Genomic DNA, 7342 nt, shown 5'->3' with positions numbered 1-7342 from the left:
GGAAAACATATTTAACCAGATTGTTTGCAACTTTAAGGATAAAGCCCATTTTCACCTTAAGGACCAGGCCAATTTTTGTTTTTCCACGTTTTTTCCTCCTCCTCCTCCTCTTCTAAAAATTATAATGCTTTCAATTTTGCACCTACAGACCCCATATAAAGGGCTTGTTTTTTGTGTCACCAATTATACAAACTGGACCTCAAACCATGGTCAACTACAGTTTTAGGTGTGGTGGAAAAACCGCATACGGGGAAAAATTAGCCGACCAGAGTCAGCGTTTCACTCCGGTTGGCTCATTGAAATGAATTACATACGGGCGGCATACGGCAGGGATACGGAATCGCAAGGTTTTAGCTCCCCCCAACCGTATGCGGTCCCGTATTGGTAAAAACGTGATGTGAACCCAGCCTTATCGGTGCTCTGCTTTTCAAGCTTGCCATCGCTGGCCAGAGCACAGATCGGATGTCGAGGAGGTAGGTAAGGGCCCCTCCTGCCGTCCACTCAGCTGATCGAGACCCACAATTTGCCATGAATGTCCCGGTCAGCTGCCCTGAGCTAACTGGCACCGTTAACTCCGCACTTTAGATGCTGCGATCAACTTTGATTGCAGTGTCTAAAGAGTTAATGCCAGGCATTGGCTTAATCGGCGATGCCCGGCACGTACCTGTATGCCCTTCATCCTGGAGGGATAAAACTTTTAACCTAAAGGTACGATCACACTGACTCTATTCTGACATAACTGGAGCAGGGTATCCCTTTCACCATTAACATCCCATTTTCTGCAGGATGCCGTCTGATATGATTAACAAGGGCAGGAACGCAGTATTGCTGTAGTCTATATAAGGCATGCTGTGGATCAGCAGCATGACCTGAACCTTAACAAGGGATTCCAGGTAGGAAATGTACACTGAACACCAAGGACCGAATACTCTTACCAAGATGCCTGGATAAATGCTGAGATTACAAAAAATACTGAATATTCCCCTCTTAAGATGATCGCTCAGGTGGGATTTAAATTTTTTTTAAAGTGCTTGTCTGGACTTATTACTGTAAAAAAAAAAAAAAAAAAATTCTGAATTTTTACAGCACTGCAACAAGGACACTCTGAATAGTCCCAGTCATATCAGCACACTCTATAAAGCAGTGATGACCCATCAACTGCCCCTAGCCACCACAGCTTTGTGATGCATGGCAATCGGGCACAGCGGGCATTTGCCCGGTGGGCCGGGCCGTCCAGTGGGCCGTCTGCCTCGATGCAATGTTTAAAAACCTTTTTTTTTTATTTCTAAGTTTGCGGCTCCAGTCGCTCTTACCCCTCCTCCTGCTGCAGCAGATTTGCTGGAGGCAAACGTGTGCCGCGTAGGCACGATGTCTGCTTGCTCCTTGCGCCCAGGAAGAAGTGGAGGCCGGCAAGCAGATGGGAGTCGGCGCTCCTTATCTGCCTCTGACCCCAACATCCGCGGCAACATATTCCTGGCGGTGGTGGCGTAGCGGCCCCCAGCAGTGCCCCCCTCCGAAATAAAAACCCCCGCCCCGGGCACCTCCCGCACCCCCGCTGAGCTGCTGTAGCACGGGCCTTTGCTTTGGCCTACCCAGGGCCTAGTGCGGCTTAGCGCTGCCTCAGACCCTGGATCCCCGGGACATGATCACCCTGAACTCGCGGCGTATGCAGGTGAGGAGGCCGAGGACTGGGGGGAAAGGAGGTTATGTATCATGTGTATGTACGATGTTTGCATGTATGTGTTATGTGAGGGGTGTGTATGATTTATGTGTGAGTATATGTATTATTGCGTTTGTGTATGTATGATGTGTGTACAGTGTGAGTATGTATGTAATGTATGATGTGTATGTAATGTATGATGTGTGTACAGTGTGTGAGTATGTATGTAATGTATGATGTGTATGTATGATGTGTGTACAGTGTGTGAGTATGTATGTAATGTATGATGTGTATGTAATGTATAATGTGTGTACAGTGTGTGAGTATGTATATAATGTATGATGTGTATGTAATGTCTGATGTGGGGGCGGCGGCTGGTATATGTATGATATGATATGTGTGTAGAATGTGTATGTATGATGTGTGTATATATGTATGTATGATATGTGTGTAGAATGTGTATGTATGATGTGTGTAAGATGTGTGCGTATGTATGATGTTTATGTATGAAATATATGAATATGCATGATGTATGTATGATGTGTGTAAGCTAGACAGATGTATGTATGTGTTATGTATGCTTTTATGTACGATGTGTGTATGTCTTTTACACATTTTACATGTGGAAATTCAGCACAATTAACACCATTTGAACATGACCTCGGGTCTGCAGTGGACAGAGAGCTCTGGAGGAGGAGAACGGAGAAAGGCAGAGGAGTCTGGAGGAGTAGGGAAAAGGGGGTCTGGAGGAGGAGGACAGAGGGGTCTGGAGGAGGAGGACAGAGGGGTCTGGAGGAGGACAGAGGGGTCGGGAGGAGGAGGACAGAGGGGTCTGGAGAAGTAGGGAAAAGGGGGTCTGGAGGAGGAGGACAGAGGGGTCAGGAGGAGGAGAGAGAAGTCTGGAGGACAACGGAGGGTGGAGGAGTAAAGTGGGGTCTGGTGGAGGGGTCTGGTGGAGAAGGCTGGAGGAGAACAGAGGGCCCGTAGAAGGGGATTGAGGAGGACAGATTGGTCTGGAGAACAAGAGAAAACAGAGGTATTGAGGAAGATGCAGGAGGAAAGATAGGTCAGGAGAAGGATGGAGTACAGAGACGTCAGGAGGAGTAAAGAGGGGTCTGGAGAAGGAGAATAAAGATGGACAGAGGGGTCTGTAGGTGGAGGAAAAAGGAGTCTGGAGGAGGAGGGTTGAGGAGGAAAGAGGAGTCTGAAGGAAGAGGACAGAGGGGTCTGGAGGAGGGTGGAGGATGAAAGAAGAGGATGGAGGAGGACAGGGGGTCTGGAGGAGGAGGATAGAGGAGGACAAAGAGGTCTGGAGCAGGAGGGCAGAAGAGGATGTAGGAGGAGGACAGAGGGGTCTGGAGGAGAAGGACTGAGGAGGACAGAGGGTCCTGGATGAGGAGAACAGAGTGGTCAGGTGGAGGAGGAGGAGTAAAGAATGGTCTGCAGCAGGAGGGCGGAGTAGGATGGAGGAGGGAGGATAGAGGGGTCTGGAGCAGGAGGGCGGAGTAGGATGGAGGAGGGAGGATAGAGGGGTCTGGAGCAGGAGGGTGGAGAAGGATAGAGGAGGACAGAGGGGTCTGGAGCAGGAGGGTGGAGGAGGAGGACAGAGGGGTCTGGAGGAGGTGGATGTAGGAGGACAGATGAGTCTTAAGGAGGAGAGAGGAGGAGGACAAAGTGGTCTGAGGAAGGAGGATGGAGAAGGACAAAGTGGTCTGGAGGAGAAGAGAAAAGAGAGGCCTGGAGGATGGAGGAGGACAGAGGGGTCTAGAGGAGGACAGAGGGCTCTGAAGAAGGAAGATGGAGGAGGAAAGAGGGGTCTGCTGGAGAAGTATGGAGGAGGACACAGGGGCCTGGAGGAAGAGACAGAGTTGTCAGGAGGAGGACGATGGAGGAGTACAGAGGGGTCTGAAGGAGAAGAGAAAAAAATGGTATTGAGGGGGACGACGACAGAGGGGTCAGAAGGAAGACGGAGGAGTAAAGATGGGTCTGGAGAAGAAGGACAAAGGGGTCTGGAGCAGTAGGATGGAGGAGGACAAAGGGGTCTGGAGGAGGAGAATGAAGGAGGACAAAGGAGAATGGATGAGGGGGACAGAGGGGTCTGGAGGAGGAGAATGAAGGAGGACAATGGAGGACAGAGGGGTCTGGAGGAGGGGGATAGAGGAAGACAGTGCAGGGGTGGGATTAAGCTGATCTGAGAAGAAACAGTGTGTGGCAGTATTATTATAATGGGTACAAAGGGTTCTTTTAAGGGGGCACAGTGTTTGGCAGTGTTATGTTAATTATTTTTTTCATGTAGAGGATGAGGATCTGCTGGCAAAGTGAGGAGCCAACGATGTCCTGACGTCATACTCTGCAGAGAAGATGTAGCTGGATAAAGTCCTGGCGTCTGGACCAACAGAGAAGACGTCACTCAGGTCACTGATATAATATTCTATTCTCCTGACTGTCCCATCAGATGTAGTGACTGATATTGTGTATTCTCCTGACTGTCCCATCAGAGCTGTAGTCAATTTTAAGTTCTGCAGGGATGATGGATTAAACTGTTCCCCAATCTGTGGCTCTCCAGTTGTAGCAAAATTACAACTCCCATAATTCCTGAGGTTCTCCAGACATGATGGTAGTTAAAGCTTTACAACAGCTGGAAAGCCACCTAAACTGAGGTGATCAGTCGGGGGTCTCAGTAGTCAGAACGCCACCCAAAAAATGGGCTGCTTATTCTAAAATGCCCGGGCCTATTTTTGGTCCCAGTCCAGCCTTGAGGACATGGATTCATCTGTCTGCTCTGCCACTCGCACTATTAATGGGGGAGATGGATAAATAGTGTGTAGGACATATTACTGAGTTGGGGCACTATTAATGTGGGTAAGATTACTAGTGTGAGTGAACACAATAGGGTCCATATTTTGTGGGGGCACAAAAGAAGCCGTATTGTTGAGTGGGGGAACAATAAGAGAAGTATTAATACTATGTAGGAAACCAAGGGGGTGTTAATTCCATTTTAAGCACTAAGGATGGGAGTTTATGTAGAGGTGGGAAAAGGTAAGGATGGTACTAGAAAACAATGAGCGTAAGGCTAGTAAGGAGACATCAAAACTTAGCTGAGGGTACATTCACACATGCAGATTTTCGCAGCGTATTTAGCTGCGGATCCGCTGGTGAAGGCCCCGCTCTATGCTGGCTTTACATGTGCCTGCTGGTAGTGGCAATACGCCGATACGAGCAGACACAGTGCAGCGATGTGTGCAGCGTACTCACACATCGCGGCCGCTCTCCCTGCTCTGAGCTAGGCAGAGATCTCCCGCGATGTGCGAGTATACTGCGACTTGCACATCGCTTCAGTGTGTCTGCACGTAACGGCGTATTGCCGCTACGAGCAGGCACATGTAAAGCCAGCATAGAGCGGGCCTTCACCAGCGGATTTGCAGTGTAAAATCCGCTGTAAATCCGCGCGTGTGAACGTACCCTAAAGATGTTTCTATGGCAGATTCTGCAGAGATGTGTTGTGGTGGAATAAATCATGGCAGTCTGGGCTGGATATAGAAGAAAAAGGAAAGTGAACAATTCTAAGATGAAATTTGTAGTCACTAGCTAAAGTCTTGTGGGCCATGGTACATGGAGTCAACTTAGCCCCCTCCTCACGAAGTTCCTATGCAATAGATATGGACAACCTGCATATTTTGGGGGTATATAATATTAAAGCAAAATTAGAAGACAAAATAGAAGACCGCTATTGAAAAAGAGACTGATGAACGTCTCAAAACGCGTCTAGCCTCTACATATACCAGCAATCTATTATACCATACTCACCACCATAGAAACCAGAATCTTTACAAACCAACTTGCAACTGCTGGAGGCCCAGAGTGAGCGGCCCACTGTTACATGCGCAGCGACACAGGACATCAGCACTGTTACGTACGCCTCTACACAGGACGCCAGCATTCACTGCTGACCTCCCTTACATCATCACTCCCACAGTCACCTGTTGAAGCCTGGACATTTCACATCGGCCGGACGCCAGCCGTGCCAGTCCGGCACCACAGGACCACGCGGAGAAGTGCGGCTTTCCCTCCAGACGGGCACATACAACTGTGCCGGACCCAAGCCGAGCCAGCCCGTCAGTGTGCATAGGGACACCGCCGGGAGGTCAGGTAAGTGGTGCTGTGCACCACTGCATATTGCTAACTCACTGTACTACCAATGAACATAGGAGTATAACTCCATTATATCACCAACGGTGGTAAAATACTAACGATTACTTCACCACCAATGAGCATAGGAGTATAACTCCAATATACCACCAACGACGTACTACCAACTGCTGCTTATTTATTTTAAATCCTGGACATTTAGCAATAAGCTGGTTTACTATTATCACTATTTTTATTTTATTTTCATATTTTAACCTATATTTTACTTGTATATCTGTATTAATTCCTGCCCCCTGCAAGGGCCCTGCGGGGGTAGGTGATTATAACTGTATTTAATAAATGTTTTATGATTACACTGACTCTCCTACAATCTTTTTAACCCCTTAAGGACCCAGCCATTTTACACCGTAGGACCCGGCCATTTTTTGCACATCTGACCACTGTCACTTTAAACATTAATAACTCTGGAATGCTTTTAGTTATCATTCTGATTCCGAGATTGTTTTTTCGTGACATATTCTACTTTAACTTAGTGGTAAGTTAATTTTGCATTTTTCTAACTTTGAAGCTCTCTGCTTGTAATGAAAATGGATATTCCAAATATTATTTTATTTTATTCACATATACAATATGTCTACTTTATATTTGCATCATAAAATTGACGAGTTTTTACTTTTGGAAGACATCAGAGGGCTTCAAAGTTCAGCAGCAATTTTCCAATTTTTCACAAAATTTCCAAAATCACAATTTTTCAGGGACCAGTTCAGGTTTGAAGTGGATTTGAAGGGTCTTCATCTTAGAAATACCCAACAAATGACCCCATTATAAAAACTGCACCCCCCAAAATATTCAAAATGACATTCAGACAGCATTTTAACCCTTTAGGTGTTTCACAGGAATAGCAGCAAAGTGAAGGAGAAAATTCACAATTTCCATTTTTTACACTCGCATGTTCTTGTAGACCCAATTTTTGAATTTTTACAAGGGGTAAAAGGAGAAAATGTATACTTCTATTTGTAGCCCAATTTCTCTCGACTAAGCACATACCTCATATGTCTATCTAAAGTGTTCGGCGGGCGCAGTAGAGGGCTCAGAAGGGAAGGAGCGACAAGGGGATTTTGGAGCTTACATTTTTCTGAAATGGTTTTTGGGGGGCATGTTGCATTTAGGAAGCCCCTATGGTGCCAGAAAAGCAAAAAAAAAAACACATGGCACACCATTTTGGAAACTAGACCCCTTGAGGAACGTAACAAGGAATAAAGTGAGCCTTAATACCCCACAAGTGTTTCACGACTTTTGCATATGTAAAAAAAATTTAAAAAAATTTCAATAAAATGTGTGCTTCCCCCCAAATTTCACATTTTTGCAAGGGTTAATAGCAGAAAATAGCCCCCAAAATTTGTAACCCCATCTCTTCTGAGTATGGAGGTACCCCATAAGTTGACATGAAGTGCACTATGGGCGAACTACAATGCTCAGAAGAGAAGGAGTCATATTTGGCTTTTTGAGAGCAAATTTTGCTCGTGGGCATGT

The sequence above is a fragment of the Hyla sarda genome, chromosome 4 (genome assembly GCF_029499605.1).
Source record: "Hyla sarda isolate aHylSar1 chromosome 4, aHylSar1.hap1, whole genome shotgun sequence".
Classification (NCBI taxonomy): Eukaryota; Metazoa; Chordata; class Amphibia; order Anura; family Hylidae; genus Hyla; species Hyla sarda.
Note: the sequence above shows the minus strand (reverse complement) of the source record.